Source organism: Arvicanthis niloticus, chromosome 7, assembly GCF_011762505.2.
Source record: "Arvicanthis niloticus isolate mArvNil1 chromosome 7, mArvNil1.pat.X, whole genome shotgun sequence".
NCBI classification, from domain to species: domain Eukaryota; kingdom Metazoa; phylum Chordata; class Mammalia; order Rodentia; family Muridae; genus Arvicanthis; species Arvicanthis niloticus.
In genome coordinates, this window is record NC_047664.1 from 35,262,006 (window position 1) to 35,279,078 (window position 17,073).

Below are 17,073 nucleotides of genomic sequence, written 5' to 3' on the forward strand. Positions count from 1 at the left end.
GGACGATCCTAGCTGCTTACAAAATAATACTAATTAAGAAAAAAAAAAGGTTCTCAAGTAGCATGCAGCCCAGGCTGGCCTTGAACTCATTATGTAGCTGAGAATGACCTTAAACTTCTGATCCTCCAACTGTCCCTCCCCAGTGCTGGGATTACAAGACCCCACCACAACCCTGGTTGAAGCAGTGTTGAAAAATCAAACCCAGTGCTTCCGGCATGTGGGCAAGCACTCTACCAACTAAGCCCCGCCCCTTCATTGGTTATTACCACAAACATCCCTCTGTGCTGCTCACTTCTAGAACAGAGGGAATGAGCCATTAATAGGTGAGTTCTCAATCCCAGAGCTTGGGAGGCAAAGGCAGGTAGATTTCTGGGTTCGAGGCCAGCCTGGTCTACAGAGTGAGTTTCAGGACAGCCAGGGCTACACAGAGAAACCTTGTCTTGAAAAACAAAAACAAACAAAACAAACAAACAAAAAAAAATAGGTGAGTTCTCTACTGGGCATGAGCATTGATTATCAGATACCAGGTGGAATCTCTAGTTGCTGGGATCAAGCACTAGTGTGTGGGCCCTACACCAAGGCTGTCTCAGCTTTCCACGGCTTCTGTTTTCTTGTAAGGGACCAACTTAGACTTCCCTGGGGCTGGCAAGTAGAGTTCAAAGTACTTATAGAATTCTAGAATATACTGTCACACAGGGTCTTTTCTTTTGATTATCACTTCTCCTTTTTTTTCTGAGAGGCTGAGACAGGAGGATCACTCTGAATTCAAGACCATTTGGACTACATATGACTTCTGGGCCAAAGTAGCTCTATCTCAAGGTTTTAAAAAAAAGCCAAGGCTCACACCTGTTATCCCAACACTTGGGAGATAGAGGCAGGAGGATTATGAATTCAAGGTTATCCTTGACTTCATAGTTGAGTTGAATACCAGCCTGATTTCCTTGAGACCTGTTCCATACCAACAGTGAGAAGTTGAAGCTTTGTTCAGGAATAGGACATAGAACATTCCGTCCATCATAAAGGTTATCGGTGATTTTGAGGGCTGAGGTATAGCTTAGGAGTACAGCAAACACCTAGCAGGCCTCAGGCCTCAGATCCAATCCCTAGTTCTGTGCCCCTACTTTAAAGATCTTCTGAGACTGGAGAGATGGCTTAGTGGTTAAGAGCACTGACTGCTCTTCCAGAGGTCCTGCGTTCAATTCCCAGCAACGACATGGTGGCTCACAACCATCTGTAATGGGGTCTAATGCCCTCTTCTGGTGTGTCTGAAGACAGCAACAGTGTGTGTGTGTGTGTGTGTGTGTGTGTGTGTGTATGTGTGTGTATAATCTTTTTTTTAATCTTCTAATTTTTTAAATGTTTGCTGAGTGCCTGGCATGGGGTGCTAGGCTCTGTCTAGACTTGTGGACTTGTTAAAGAGTGCACAGTCCAGGCTGGAAAGAGCTGCAGTGGTTAAAAGCACTGGCTGCCCTTCTAGAAGATCTAGGTTCAGGTTAGATTCCTAGCACTCGAATAGTGCCATCTCTGACTCCTGTCCCACACACAGTCACAGGATGGTGACAGAGTAAAAGTCACATATCTGGAACCTGCACTGAGACTTCATGCCTGCCCCAGTCCGTACTCACAGCAATAAAAATGGAGGAGGCTGACTTCCATTTGTGTAGAGTGTGTATTCAAATAATATAGGTGGCTCACACACCTCCTCCAAGTGCTTTTCCTCCTGTGACGTTTTGAGGTCCAACCTGGCCATGTGTAAGACTGACCACTGAACACTAATGTAGGTTAGGTGGTGTGGCCCCATCTACAGTCAGTCGACTCAGGTAGAGCAGATCTGAGCAGGCTTCTGCCGGCCAGGAAGGGCCTTTCTCTGGGTCAGAACTGAGGTAAGGATGAAGAGGGAGAAAGAGAGGGTGAAGATGATGGGGCAAAAGGGAAGGAGGAAGAGGGAGAGGACAGAAAGGATGTGGCAGAGGAGGAGTGGGAGAAGATGGGGAAGAGGGGGAGGGGCAGGAGGTTGCGGTGCTGACATCCACTCAGAGTCCACTGAGCTACCCTGCCCTCTTCAGACTCTGGCTCTGTGAGAAGTTACCTAAGCCAGTTCCCTAGAATTCTTCTCAGCCGGTCTAGGAATCTGTCCCACTGGCTCTGATCCTGGATCTCTGTCGGCAGGCAGTGAGTCAACTCTGGTTCCCTTTATCTCTCCCCCCCCCTTCTCAGGGTTCACTTGTTCCCCCACACCGAGTGGCCGAAGCACAGAGGGAAGACATGGAGGGACCCTTGAGACCCATGATCAGACCTCCCCTACACACAGGGGTTCAGGAGAAGGCCAAGCAATTTTCTTCTAGGTCCTAAAGATTGTAATAGCGGCATGGTGGCAGCACCTTCAACCCAGTGTGACTCGGACAGGGCGAGCGAAACAGCATCTTTTCTTTTTAAAACACTCTCCCATGCGAGCATGCGTGTGTGTGTGTGTGTGTGTGTGTGTACAAGCACCCATGTGTAATGGTCAGAAGACAACTTTGGGTGTCGGTCCTCCCCCTCCACATTGTTTGAAACAGGATCTTTAACTCAGGTCAGGCTAGGTAACCTTTACCTCTGCCCACCATTCCATCTCCACACGGCCGCACTGGGGCCACAGTCCAGAGCTAGTGTATCCATCTTTATGTAGGTTGTGAGATTCAAATTCAAGTCTTCATGCCTGAATGCTGAGTCATCTCCCCAGCCCAAGGAAAAAAGTATATGTTGAAGAAGCATTTCTAAAATGATGCGAAAAAACATATGATGCCATTGTGGGCCGGTGAGATGGCTCAGCAGGTACATCTGCCAAGCCTCACGGCCTGAATTCAATTCCCAAACCCACAGGGTAGAAGGAGAGAACTGAGGCCCGGAATGAGCCCTCTGACCTCCACACACATGCTTTACACATGTTCCTCAAAGCAATACAAATATAATTTTAAAGATTGACATTTTGAAGCTGAAGAGATGGCTCAGTGGTTAAGAGCACTGTCCACTTTTTCAGAGGACCCAGGTTCAATTCCCAGCTCCAACAAGGCGGCTCTCACTATGTATAACTTCAGCTCCTGGGGAATCTGACGCCCTCTTCTGGTCTCTTATGGTACTGCATGCACATAGCAAATATTTTTAAAAATTGTCATTGTGGGCTGGGGAAATAGTTCTGTGGGTAAAGAGTTTGCTTTGTAAGCATAAGAACCTGTATTTGAATTCCTAGCACCCAAATAAAAGCTGGATGTGGCTGTACATGTCTGTAACCCCAAGTGCTGAGAGAGTGCAGACAGACTGAGGTCAGGAGCTCAGTAGTGAGCCAGTCTAGCAGAAATGCTGCCAGATTCAGTGAGAAACCTTGTCTCAAGAATACAACATGGAGAATGGTAGAATACAGTTGTGCTTGACCTTTGCCCTCCATATATGCACATAAAAGCATACACCACACACATGGACACACCCAGACATATATACATCACACACACACATGAAGTGGCATCATGGTAGTTTCAGGAGAAACTGGGGATTAACCAGTTACATATAAAGTGTGTGTGGTCCTCTTGAGAAGCTCAGTGATTATTTTCTCAGTTCTCAGCACAGTGCCAGACATGAGTTCTGTACACTGAATTCAAGTTTCAACTGAACTATCTTCCCAGACCCAAAAATTTTCCTTCTTTTATTTTTCCTTTCTTCCTTTTAGATATGATAGGAGCTGGGGCTAGAGCAGTTTCAACCTGTGGTCTGGACCCCTGTGGGCGTCGCAGACCAGATACCCTGCATATAAGATATTTACCTCATGATTCAGTAGCAAAATTACAGTTATAAAGTAGCAATGAAAACAATTTTACAGCTGGGAGTCACCACAACATGAGGAAGTGTATTAAAGGGTCGCAGCATGAGGAGGGCTGAGCTGAGCAGGGCTCGGTGGTAGAATGCTTGACTGGCCTACACAAAGCCCTAGGTTCAGTCTCCAGCACTAAGCGAAATCCGACGTGATGACCAACACCTTCTGGGGACTTGGAAAGTGGAATCAAAAGAATCACAAGTTCAAAGTCATCTTCTGCTACACAATGAGTCAGACACCAGCTCTGACCCTATATGAGACCCTAGCTCCTAAAACAATACAAGACCAAAAATCTAAAACTGAGATGACGTCACGTCCTTTATGAGTGCTTAAATAAGTTCCATGGAGGTGCTGTTTAACAGACGGCCACATTAGCCCTGGCCTTTCCTGCATTCAAAACTCCTGCCCGTTTCCAGGATGTTAACATTTACTTTAGTCTTTGTGTCAATGCCAGCTGTGGGGATTTTTCTCTTTCAACCTGGCCTCTGACTTTTACTTGGTTGATAAGAAAATAAACACTGTCGATAGCACCAGGGGCAGCATTCAAGCCTGGGGCCAGGAGGAGCCCTGCATCCAGGATGAAGAGCAGCGTCTGTAGTTGACTTTACTAATGGTTTCTTCTGGGCTGGATACCCTGGCTGAGTTTTCCTTGATTTCAGAGTTGTGGGGTTTTTTGTTTTGTTTTCTCAGTCTTGTCCCTGGGAGTCCTGAAACCCTAAATGTTTCTTCTCTTCTCGTGTAGACTTTATCAGATAGTAAAAACCCAGTGAGCCATAGAAGGAAAGGGCAGGCTGAAAGCGGGGTTGGGCATGCCAGGTGCTGGGCAGGGGGAGGGGGAGGCCTGGTCAACAGGTAGGGCATCTCCCGTGGGAGTGCCAAAGGGGAAATTGTTTACACCAGTTAACTTCAGTAGAGTTTTTCTGAGCAAAGCACAAAATGAAGCAAAATGAACTGGGCAGTTCCTGGAATCCAAGCAGGTTCTGAAAAGTGTGGCCCACAGCCCAATCCGGCAGCGTTTATAGGGAAAAAATGGAAGCGACAGAAGCTGAGGGTGTGGCTCAGTGGGAGAGAGTTCACTAACCTGTTCTCTGAATTGGGGAGGGGGGAGAGGGGAGGGTTCCATCCCCAGGACTGCAAAGGAAGGAGGGAGAGAGGGAGGGAGGGATAATGAGCCGGCTACCAGCTGTCCAGTTGATTATTACCCAACTAGTTACTTGTTTATAGCTTTATTAGCTATTTAGCTGCCTAACCTCCTGCAGCCAGTAAGAGGCAACTACTATGGACAGAATCTGCACTAGTTGAGCCTGCTAGGCCTGATGCAAGTGTCCAGTCCAAGCCTCCTGTAAAAATCTTTCCTAGCAAAGGTGTGTGGACATTTTCAAGCTAGACAAAGGCACTGACTAACCATCACTGTGAGCTAAATGCATTAACTGCACACTTTCAAATGGTGGGGTTGTTCGTTTGTTCGGGGGTGAGGCGTGGGGAGGGGGTGGTGGTTTGTATCCCCATAGGTAAGATCTCACCCTGTAGCCCACACTACAGCCTTGAACTAAAGCTTCTCAGGCCTCTGCTTCCACTGTGCACACAGGTGTGTGTGAATAGCCACACCCAGCTAATGACTACCTTCCTACCACGTGGATTTCAGCTCAACCACAAAGCAAACGTGACCTTACAGGGAAAAGGCAGCTGTCAGAGAGCACAGTCTGTGAGTCTCTGCACCTGCAGCTGAGAACCTGCTATGCCTCTCCACACGGAGAACAATCTGAGGTCACTGGGAAGAGGAACAATGAACAAGGAGTTCCTGGGGTGGCAACCATGTCCTGAGGACATTAGACACTGTCCTTTAGACAGTGATTTCAGAGCAACAAATAACTGAAGATCTGAAGGTTCTATTGCTATGTATTGCACCGTGGTGACCTCAGTGAGCACAGCCCCATAGCTCATACCTTTGAAGGATCCTGGTGTCTCGCATTCCATGTGTGTGGATCAAGTTATAAGCTCTCAGCTACAGCATCGGCATCAGAGCCATGCCCGACTGCCTGCAGCCATGCCCCGCCCACCCCCAGGATAGTTATAGCTTTCTTTCTAAAACCATGAGCCACAACTTAAATGTGTTTTTCTCAAAGCTGGCTTGGTGGAGATGTCTCTTCACAGCAATAGAAAAGTACCCGAGACACACACCAACACATAAATAAATAAATAAATAAATAAATAAATAAATAAATAAATAATAAGAAATTCAGAGGCGCTCACCTGTTGTTTCAGGTACTTGGGAGGCTAAGATGGGAGAATTGCTTTGGTGTGAGTTCAAGGCCAGCCTGGGCAGGAGACCAGGGGGAGTCAGAAGTTCAAGCTACATAGTAAATTCAAGGCCAGCCTGAGCTCCATGATAGCCTGGGGTTTTTTTTGTTTTTTTGTTTGTTTTTTTGTTTGTTTGTTTTTAAGGGTTTCTTGTAGCCGGGCGGTGGTGGCGCACGCCTTTAATCCCAGCACTTGGGAGGCAGAGACAGGCGGAATTCTGAGTTCGAGGCCAGCCTGGTCTACAGAGTGAGTTCCAGGACAGCCAGGGCTATACAGAGAAACCCTGTCTCAAAAAACAAACAAACAAAAAAAGGTTTCTTGTATTTGTGTGCATGTATGTGTATCTATCTGTGTGTAAGTATGTTCACACAAGTGTGGGTGCCCTCAGAGACCAGAGGCACCGATCTCCTGAGGCTGTTATAAGCACTGGTGAACCGTCCCATGTGGGTGCTGGGGATTCAGGTCTTCTGCAGAAGCACAAGTGCTCTAACTGCTGAGTCCTCTCCAGCCCCAGGGTAGCCTGCAGTAAACACACAAACAAGTAAACATCCTAGGAAAAGGCAACATTTGATTTGATAAAGTTTCCTGGACTCGTCATCTGTTGTTATTTATGATTATTAATATTATTTCATGTACAGCTGTTTATTGACTTATTTTACTTTTTTTGTTTCTGAGACAGGACCTTGCTGTATAGCTGTAGCTGGTCTCACGCTCCCAGCAGCCCTGCCTCTATCCCTCAAGTGCTCAGAGTAAAGGCATTTGCCACCATCTCCTGGTCTCCAAAAACATTAAGAGCTCAGGAGATGGTTCCCCATGGTAAAGCACTTGCCTCATAAACCTGAAGACCCAAGTTCAAATCTCTACACCACCACATAAAGTCAGATGTAGTAGTTCAAGTTTGAAGAGTCCTGAGTCACTTGTGGGCCAGCTGGCTCAGAGATCCTGGGTCAAACAAGATGGAAAAATGAGGAAGATACCTAAGTTTTTGTGGGTTTGGGGGGGATTTTATTTATTTTTATTTTATATATATGAATGTTTTGTCTGAATGTATGTCTTTGTTCCGTGTGCTGCTGTGACCAAGGAAGCCAGAGAGGGCATCGGATCTTCCAAGACTCGGGTTACATGTGGGTGCTGAGAAGGGTTGAGAATTGAACCTGGGTCCTCCTGAAGAGCAGCCAGTGCTCTCAACCTGTAAGCCATTTCTCCAGCCCCCTACAGTTGTCTACTGACCATCATACCTACATGCATACATACATGCTGTGGCATGTACACACCTGTATTTATACACATGAACACACATAAATGGAAGAAGTACACTTTTAAATCAGGCATGGTGGCTTACACTTCCAATCCCAGCACCTGAGAGGCACAAGGCTTGCCATGATTCAAGGCCAGCCTGGTCTTTATGGTGATTTCCAAGCCACTCAGGACTATACATCCAGACTCATTCTTAAAAAAACAAGACAAAAGTCTTTTTAAAATTGACACATAAAATTTGGATGTACTGAAAGCTTTTCTGCTTCTGCCCTACCCACATATTTTCATAGTATACTGAATTAATTTGCTTATTCTCAATGGAAAATTTAAGCTTATTTATAAGGTACTATGCGATATTTCTTTTTTGTTTGTTTTTCAAGACAGGGTTTCTTTGTATAACTCTGGCTATCCCCACCCAGCTTCCCTTGAATCCACGGATAAAAGACACACACATTCAGTAGTTGTTCAATTTCAACTTGCTTTTTTTTAGGGGGGGGATTTATTTTATGTATGTGAGTACACTGTAGCTGTCTTCAGACACACGAGAAGAGGACATCAGATTCCATTACAGATGGTTGTGAGCCATCATGTGGTTGCTGGGAATTGAACTCAGGACCTCTGGAAGAGTAGCCAGTGCTCTTAACCACTGAGCCATTTCTCCAGCCCCTCAACTTGCTTTTGACATAACTGCTGGGCACTACTATCTTTGGCCTGGAAAAGCATGTCCTTATCAATACTCTAAGCTCCTCCCCTCTCCACCTGCCCGAAAATACCTCTAGTCCCTGCTAGACAACCCCAACCACCCACCTGTAGGAACAGCCCGTATGGCCACTCTGAACGAAATCTTACATGGCTGGTCAACTTTTCTCCCTCAGAAGCACTGAAAACTCTCACCTCCTCTCCTTGCATCTCTCCATTTGCCTCCAGGACCCAGAAGTCACACCTGTCCCTTCTGCCCAGCAATTGGCCCATGGCTTCTTTACTGATAGATCAAGAACCAGTTGTGGAACAGGACCTCAGAACCCCACCCCCTACAGTCTCAAAACAAAACAAACAAATAAATAAGCAGGTTATCTAGGAGCATGTGACAACACCACAACAATAATGACATACCAAAATATAGAGTTCTTTCAAGAGACAGACAATACATTGCAAAGCAGGCTACTATGAAAGGAACAAACCTTAAACAGAGGTTTTGATAATAAGGATTATAGCAGAAGAAATTGAGGAAATATTGGGAGATTTTTAGAGATTAAAAAACGATTTAAAACAAGAGCAGTGAGGTGTGGAACACCTTTGACTGGGGCACTTGGGAGGCAGAGGCAGGCAGATCTCTGCATTTGAAGCTAGCCTGGTCTACAGAGTGAGTTCCAGGACAGCCAGGGATACACAGAGAAACTCTGTCTCAAAAAATAAAAAGAAAGAAAGAAAGAAAGAAAGAAAGAAAGAAAGAAAGAAAGAAAACAAAAAAAGAGTTGGACAAAGTCAGAGAAAACAAGTTCTGTATCTGAGGTGTGTACATTTAGATCATACATTACAATTCAGTAACATGAACAGCCCACTTCAAATTGACAAGACTCTAAGTGATGCTGGAGAGCTGGCTCAGCAGTTAGGAGCCCGAGACTCTCTCTTCCAGAGGACCAGAGTTCCGTTCACAGCACCCACACTGTGTAATCGCAACTCCAGCTCCAGGAGATTCAGTGCTCTTCTGACTTGACAGGCACCCATACTCACATGCACACACACACACTTTTTTTAAATTTAGATTTATCTTATGTGTGTGACTCTTCAGCCTGTATGTATAACTGGGCACCACATGCATTTGGTGCCTGTAGAAGTCAGAAGAGGGCATCAGATCCCTTGGTAGTGGAGTTTACAAATGGTATGAGACACCATGTGGGTGCTGGGATTCAAACCCAGACTCTTAGCCACTGAGCCATTTCTCCAGCCCCTCTAAATTTTAAGATTTACTTATTTTATATATGTGAGTACACTGTCACTGTCTTCAGACACACCAGAAGAAGGCATTGGATCCCAGATGGTTGTGATTGCTGAGATTTGAACTTAGGACCTTTAGAAGAGCAGTCAGCATTCTTTACTGCTGAGCCATCTCTCCAGCCCCATCACTTCTATAATTTTTAAGATGCATAGTTGGCCAAAGGAAAAAGAAAGGAAAGAAAGAAAGAAAGAAAGAAAGAAAGAAAGAAAGAAAGAAAGAAAGAAAGAAAGAAAGAGAAAGAGAAAGAGAAAGCAGGCTGGAGAGATGGCTCAGCAGTTAAGAGCACTGACTGCTCTTCCAGAGGTCCTGAGTTCAATTCCCAGCAACCACATGGTGGCTCCCAACCATCTGTAATGGGATCCGATGCCCTCTTCTGGTGTGTCTGAAGACAGCTACAGTGTACTCATATAGATAAAAAAGATGAATAAAAAATTCTGATTTAAAAAATAAAAAGAAAAAAAAGCATCTCTTTTCCGTAGTTATTAGAACACTGTAGACCAAAAGCACAAAGATAATTTAAGTATGGTGGCCATGCCTGTAATCCCAGCACTGAAGGAGGAGAATCATGAGTTTGAGGCTAGTCTTGCTAAGTAGGCCCCGTCTAAAACCAAAACAAACACAAAGAGGTATACCTCATGATAACATTGGGGTTCCTATCAAGAAAAGACCAGCAATGAGTATGTCGAGGGAGGGTGGGGATGGGAATGTAGATAAATCGACCTCTGTGCCTGTTCTGGGACCTTAAAATAGTCCATCTGCTTTGGGCTACCCTCAAAACATAGAATCTCCATACCACAGTGCATAGAACCATGTCTGTACAAAACACCACACTGATACGTACGTCTCTGTTTATTTTTTTTTTCATCTTTTTTATTGGATATTTTATTTACATTTCAGATGGTATTCCCTTTCCCCATTTCCCCCACACATACCTAGAAACCCTCTATCCCATCCCCCCTCTGCATGCTTCTATGAGGATGTGTCCCCACCCACCTCCCTACCCTCAAATTTCCCCACACTGGGGCATCCAGCCTTCACAGGACCAAGGACCTCCTCTCCCACCTATGCCCAACAAGGCCATCCTCCCCTACATATACAGCTGGAGCCATGGATCCCTCCTTTATGTGCTCCCAGACTGGTGGTTTAGACCCTGGGAGCTCTGTAGATCTTTTTGTCTGTGTGTATCTCTCATATCTCTCTGTTTGTATCTGTCTGTCTCTGTGTATCTGTCTGTCTCTGTGTATCTATTTGCCTCTGTCTCTGTGTCTGTCTCTCTCTCTCTCTCTCTCGTGTGTGCATATGTGTGTGTGTGTGTGTACATATGTGTGGAGGCCAAATAGTTTATTCTTCAATTACTCTCTGTCTTGTTTTCTGATACAGGGTTTCTTATTCGCCTCACATATATATTCAGCTAGGCTGGCCAGCTGGCAAGCCCTATCTGGGAATTAACACATGTTGCCCTGCCTGGCATCTTACATAGGTTCTGGGGATCCAAATGCAGGTCCTGATGTTTCTGTGGCAAGTGCCCTACTGACTAAGCCATCTCCCCAGGGCCTCTGCAATGAATTTTAAACCAGAGGTTGGGTATATTTGTACAATCGTGTTCAAGGCTACATTACTCACAGTAGTCAGAAAGTGGAAACAACTTGTGTCTGTTGACAGAAAAACAAAGAAAATGTGACATATACATACAGTGGGAAAGTATTCAGCCTTCAAAAAGAAAGGAATTCAGGCATGGGGGGATGTAGCTCATTTGGTAGGTGCTTGCCCAGCGTGTACAGCGCCCTGGTTTTGGCCCCTGGCACTACATAAACCAAGTGTGTGGTACTGCTTGCCTGTAGAAAGAGAATCAGAAGTTCAAGGTCATCCTTCGTTACATATCATTTGGGGACCTTCTTGAAATATATGAGACTCTCTAAAAAAACATGTTTTCCCGATGCTCTGTCATTATTACCACAAGGATGAAGCTTGAGGCCATAATCCTCAGTAGAACAATGTAAACCACAAAAAAAAAAAAAAAAAAAAAAAAAAAAAAAACCAAATGCTGTCTCATTCCACTTACATGGAGTTCATCAGACTTAGAAACAAAAAAAAATCAAACAATGGGGCTAGAGTGCCTTTCCAGAGACATTCAGTTCTGAAACTCCAGCTCCAGAGGATCTAACACACACACACACACACACACACACACACGAAAGTAAATCTTGAAAAAACTAAAAGTCAATATGGGAGATAGGGAGGTGACTCAGTCTGGTAAAGTACTTCCCAAGCAAAAATGGGGACCTGAGTTTGGATCCCAGCATCCATGCAAAAAGCTGGTCACGGGGTTATCTCAGCACTGGGGTGATAGACACACCTGGATTTCTGGGGCTTGCTGGCCAGCGGCCCAACCAAATTAGTAAGTGTCAGGTTCAGTGAGAGACCCTGTCTCAAAAATAAAGGAGACAATTGAGGAAGACACTAGATGTCAATAACTTGTCTCCATATTTGTGCAAAAAAAATGAACATGTCCCGCCCCCCACACAAGAAAGTTCACACACTAAATAAGGATGGTTTTCATGCTGTGCAAAAGAGAGAAAGGGTTTGGTGTGGTACGTAGAGTTTCCACTTTACATAATAGAAAGACACAGTTAATCATCTGCACAACAGGAACGCACTTGACTGATGGCCACTCTTACAGAGGTTCACTTCGTACAGTGTCGGCTGCCAAGCAGACAGCCTGAGTTTGATTCCCAGGACCCACATGTGTTGGTCTGCACTGTGTGAAGGTGTGTCTCTGTACGTTCCATTGTTAATTCTGTACCAGTGTAGAGCTGTGGCCCATCACTGGATTTTCTATTCTGTAAACATTCGCCTTCCTCACTTGCTGATTGGCTTTAGTAAAGATCTGATGGACAATAGCTAGACAGGAAGTAGAGGGCGGAACTTCCTGGCAGAGAAAGGGTCTCTGGGAGAAGAAATTAGAAGGGGAAATTCACGAGCGGGACACAGAGGTGTTCTGATGTGAACGGGAGCATAGAGAACTAGTCACATGGTAGGCTAGAATAGTTACGTTCATTTAGATTGAGCTAGCTGAGAGTCTGCTCAGCTAAAGGCCTAAACTACGATAAATATTAATAAATCTCTGTGTCATTATTTAACCACTGGTGTATCCAGACAGTCCTGCTATACACACAGTAAAGGAGAGAACAGACTCTTACAAGTTATCCTCTGACCTTCACACACATACTGTGGCACACAAGTGCACACACACACACACACTTCAATAAAGAAATAAACAAATAATAAATGTAATAAAACTGTTTTCATGGTCATGATAAGGTAATTTTATGTTATTCAGGCTTTTAATATTTTTAAAATTTTTGGGCTGGAGAGGTAGGCCAGTTGGTGGACTGCTTGCCTAATATAAATGAAGACTCTAGGCTTGATCCCCAGCAACACACAAACTGGGTACAGTGGTGCATGCCTGTAAACCCAGGGAAGGGGAAATAGTAAAGAGAGGACCAGAAGATTTAGGGTCATCCTTGGTTGCATGGGGACTCTGAGGCCAGCCTGGGATAAATGAGACTTTGCTTAAAAAAAAAAAAAAAAAAAAAAATTAGTGTAAAAATTAGGTAGGTAATACTGATACATGTTGTGATATAAATGATCCTGGTTCAATTCTCAGTGGGAGTGGAAAGAAAACTCCAGGCAAGGGAAAGAGGCCACTGAAGAGACCCATGTATTATAAATGTACTTTTATGAGAAATCCATAAGAAGCTAATCCATAGAGACAGGGGTTGGCTGTTACTGAGTCTGGGTGTGGGTGTAATGGCTAACAGTATGGAGGTTCCTCTGAGGATGGCTAAAATGTTCTGAAAGCATCAATTGTGTGAGTAGTTTCAAACTTTGTGAGCTTACAAAAGAATCATAAAACAACACTGTAAATGGACTAATTGGATAGTGTGTTGATTATATTTAAACAAAGGGTTTTTGGGGGTGGGAGTTCTAGACAGAGTTTCTCTGTGTGTAGTCCTGGCTGTCCTGGAACTCACTCTGTAGACCAGGCTGGCCTCGAACTCAGAAATCTGCCTGTCTCTGCCTCCCAAGTGCTGGGATTAAAGGTGTGTGCCACCACCGCCGCCCAGCTATAAAGTTGTTTTTTCAATGTATGTTTCAGGATGAAACAATGGCTCAGCGGTTAGTTAAGAGACCTGGCTACCCTTGCAGAGGACCTGTGTTTGATTGCAAGCACCCACATGGAGGCTCACAACTGTCTAACTCCAGTCCAGAAAACCTGACACTGTCTTATACCTCCTCAGACATACATATATAGGTAAAACATACATATAAAGTAAATCTTTTTTAAAGTAAATATTTATGTGTATAAGTGTTTTGCCTGCATCTGTCTCTGTGCACCATGTGCATGCCTGGCACCTTTGGAGGCCAGAAGAGGATGTCAGGTGCCCCAGAACTGGAGTTACAGATGGTTGTGAGCTGCCATACAGGTGCTGTGAATCAAACCCTGGGCCCCTGCAAGAGCAGATTGTTCTTAACCACTTGAGCCATCTCTTCAGGCCCTAAATAAACATTTTAAAAATAAAAATGATGCGGGACAGAGGTATAAGATCCAGAAAAAATTATTCTAGAGAATAGGCAGTGTAGGTTGGAGAAGGGGGACTATAATTATACAAACAGTAATTAAAGATACAAACAGCCATACTTGCTGGGCGTGTGCCCGGGTGGGAGAGCATATGCCTAGCACTCATGAGAATCTGGGTTCAACACACAGAGACAACAAAAAGGATCCTCGGCTGGGTGGTGGTGGCACACGCCTTTAATCCCAGCACTTGGGAGGCAGGGGCAGGCAGATTTCTGAGTTCAAGGCCAGCCTGGTCTACAGAGTGAGTTCCAGGACAGCCAGGACTACACAGAGAAACCCTGTCTCGAAAAAACCAAACCAAACAAAAACAAAAAACAAAACAAACAAACAAAAAAAAGGATCCTCAGAAACACTGTGTAAAAACTAGCAGTGACCCAGGCAGTGATGGCGCACGCTTTTGATCCCAGCATCTGGGAGGCAGAGGCAGGCGGATTTCTGAGTTTGAGGCCAGCCTGGTCTACAGAGTGAGTTCCAGGACAGCCAGAGCTACACAGAGAAACCCTGTCTCAGAAAAACAAAACAAAAAAACCAACTAGCAGTGGAGTCAGGTGTGGGGTCACATGACTTTAATCCCAACACTCAACAGAGGCAGATGGATCTCTTATGAGTTTGAGGCCAGCCTGGCCTGCATAATAAACTCAGGCCAGGTGAGGCTAAACAAGGTGGGGGGGGGGGGAAGTTACTGATCATATGAAAAACAGAAAGTTCTAGAATGAAATTTTGGCCATATGCTGCACATTATGCCAGTGACACCAGGGACCCACAGGGCACATGCAGAACTGGCTTCCTTAAGGTGGTGGCATACGAGCCAGAGGTGCTTGCTGCCAAGCCTGGCAACTCAAGTTCAATCCTCAAGACACACGATGGAAGGAGAGAACCAGCTCTCAAAAGTTGTCCTCTGGCCACCACAAATGTTCTGTGGCGCGCACACACACACACACACACTCACAGTCATTAATAAATATAATAAACACTTGTGATGCAAAATGCATTAGGAGAATGAAAGGCAATGGAATTGGTTTAAAACTGGAACCCAATCAAAAATCCTAACACTCAAGGGGTTGAGACAGGGGGATTACCACAAATTTTAGTTCAGCTAGGGTCATGGAATGAGATGGATGGATAGATAGATAGATAGACAGATAGACAGATAAAAACAAGTGTAAGCTTCTGTAGTGAATGGATAGCAGTTTATTATTTTACAGCATATACTCATTTAAATACATAAAGTAACAGCAAGGAAGTTTCGTTTATGGAATAAGACTGAGCGGAGGGATGGGACTGGAGAGATGGCTCACCAGTCCAGAGCTCAGGCTGCTCTTGCAGAGGACTCCGGTTTGGTTTCCATCATCCACACGGTGAATCACCACTGGTTGTTAACTCCAGATCCAGGGGTTCCAATGCCCATCTTCCAACCTCCATGGGCATGAGACACAAATGTGATGGACACACATACATGCAGGCAAAACACTCATACACAGGTTGTTTAGTTGTTGTTGTTTACTTTGTTTTATGTAAAGCCTGAGGGAAGGGAAGAACAGGCAAGCTGGGTTTGCTTGTTCAGTGCTACAGACTGAGCCTAGCTCTTGTTCAGTGCTACAGACTGAGCCTAGCTCTTGTTCAGTGCTACAGACTGAGCCCAGGCTCTTGTTCAGTGCCACAGACTGAGCCTAGCTCTTGTTCAGTGCTACAGACTGAGCCCAGGCTCTTGTTCAGTGCTACAGACTGAGCCCAGGCTCTTGTTCAGTGCTACAGACTGAGCCTAGCTCTTGTTCAGTGCTACAGACTGAGCCCAGGCTCTTGTCCAGTGCTACAGACTGAGCCCAGGCTCTTGTTCAGTGCTACAGACTGAGCCTAGCTCTTGTTCAGTGCTACAGACTGAGCCCAGGCTCTTGTTCAGTGCTACAGACTGAGCCTAGCTCCTGTTCAGTGCCACAGACTGAGCCTAGACCATGAGTGTGCTCTGTCGCCCTAGCACAAAAATCTCGGTTTTGTTATAAGCTTGGGAAATTACCTTGATGAATAAAACAAATTATAGGTATGTGTTTCTTTTTTAAAAAATACAGTTTGAAAATGGAAGCCTAGAATTAAAATAATCAAATTGCATGCCTACTGAACTGTTTTGCATGCCTGTCTCCCATTGTGAAAAACTTGGTGTAATTTTAGGGCTCAGAGCAACCAGAGGGAGAAAACAGGGGAAATGAGCACAGAGGAGTCATCTCCCCTCACTCCATAACACCCCCTCTCCAATCTTCCCAACCCTCAGCCCCTCACCCCCACTGCACCCCCACAGGCTTTAACTCCTGGGCCGCCTGGTGGAGGTAAGATGCTGGGCCAGGCTCTTTTTCTGATGCTCTCTGGAGTTTGTGATAACTGACTCAAGGTCTTGGCAGTGGTAGCTTACTAAATATTCTTGGTCCTTGAACCCCATTGCTTACCTGTCCTTGGCTCCATTATGGCTATTGTTCAAAACCTACTGTCCCTGGACTTCCCCATTCAGACTTCAGTATCTCTCTTCCCCACAGCTCACGAGGGCAGGCTGCCGTGCCTATCAGCCTTGTGGCTGTTTCCCAACCAGCATGGCCAGGTGGCAGAGTCCTCCTGCTTTTGAGAGAGGTGCCCATTTCCTCTTTCTGTTCACTTGGGAGAAAATACAGGTATCAGTGGAAAGCTTAACCTCATTGATCTCAGACTTTGAGAGGACATGGTTCATAAAGTTTGGAAACAAACAGAAAGTGGGGTGTGGAGAGGGTGTGTGTCTAAGATCAATTATGCCAAGCAAGATGTTTGCTGAGAAATGAGTGTCACATCTATGGCCACTCAGGGGGCATAGGACAGGGTGTCTGGGTGTAGGATTGCCTTTGCAATTCAGTGCCTTCAGTTTTGTTTGTGTTTGTTTGTTTTTGTTTTGTGGGGGGAGGATTGCTTTGTTTTGTTTTAAGTGTCCTACATTGCTCGGCATTTCCTCCCTTCTCATTTGTGGTTTGGCCCTGGGAATCATTGAGCCAAGGCGGTTGGCAAAGGTAC

At 45.2% G+C, this 17,073-nt stretch overlaps 1 long non-coding RNA gene across 1 annotated transcript; it reads right to left on the bottom strand.

Annotated features, from left to right (window-relative positions):
* Positions 1–15,209: 15,209 nt before the first annotated feature.
* LOC143442961 (uncharacterized) lies at positions 15,210–16,701 on the bottom strand. Its single transcript, XR_013111586.1, has 2 exons — positions 16,485–16,701; positions 15,210–15,567 (listed from the first exon to the last, which is right to left on the bottom strand). It is a non-coding gene; the product is annotated as an uncharacterized LOC143442961 (long non-coding RNA).
* Between the last annotated feature and the right edge of the window lie 372 nt (positions 16,702–17,073).